The 809-nt window shown below is 41.3% G+C and overlaps 1 long non-coding RNA gene across 1 annotated transcript; it reads left to right on the top strand.

Moving 5' to 3' along the window:
* Positions 1 to 70: 70 nt before the first annotated feature.
* Positions 71 to 809, top strand: LOC107735473 (uncharacterized). Its single transcript, XR_001639421.1, has 3 exons — positions 71 to 231; positions 339 to 423; positions 727 to 809. It is a non-coding gene; the product is annotated as an uncharacterized LOC107735473 (long non-coding RNA).

Raw genomic sequence — 809 nt, 5'->3', positions numbered from 1 at the left:
TGGATGTTTTGCCCTCCAAGTCTTCGAGCCGGTCACGTGACTGAACGCTATGAATAAATCGCATGTTCCACACATCATTACGAGAGAAACTGCTGTGTTTAGGACCTGGAGGACGCGGCGTCACTGCAGGGAGCTTCTGCGATCAGCGCACGGACAGACAGACAGACAGACAGACAGACAGACAGACAGACTGTTTACCAGCTCGCAGCTCAAAACAAGAGCACGACTGCGGTGTGTTTGGAGAGCAGTGTGGCTCGATTTACCACAGGCTCTTCCATTTAAACAGATCGGTTTCGTTTCGATTCATCATAAATAATAATGCTTCTTGTTGTTGACAGCATCGACAAATGAAAATGTTTCAACTGCTGTACTTTGTGTTTCTGCTGAGCTCTGGTTTGGTGGACTGTTGGTCTGTTGTTGAAGGTAAGATCCCTTTCTGTGTGTTGCATTAACTTTCTAAAAAAAACTGTATGATTTAGTTCAAGTGATTGAGTTTATGAGGGTTTAGGGTTTATTTTCTCACTATTTTGCATTTTACATCAGTGTTTGTACATGATCATTTCATATCTGTTCATAACAAAGCACGTTTTTACTGGAAAAGTATTGACTATTGTTTTAGTGTAGTAAATGTTGTGATTTAGTCATGAAAATTGAACCACCTTATTCTAAATTAATGGAACGGAAACCACTTTTCCAAATCACATGATGATGGTTTGTTCCCCCCAGAGTGTGTAACATCTAATGGAGAGGACTATAGGGGAATTCAACAGAAGACATCCACAGGGAATATCTGCCTCAACTGGAAGAGT

Source organism: Sinocyclocheilus rhinocerous, unplaced genomic scaffold (genome assembly GCF_001515625.1).
Source record: "Sinocyclocheilus rhinocerous isolate Xijiao unplaced genomic scaffold, SAMN03320098_v1.1 C36081836, whole genome shotgun sequence".
NCBI classification, from domain to species: Eukaryota; Metazoa; Chordata; class Actinopteri; order Cypriniformes; family Cyprinidae; genus Sinocyclocheilus; species Sinocyclocheilus rhinocerous.
This window is presented reverse-complemented; position numbering and strand designations above follow the sequence as displayed.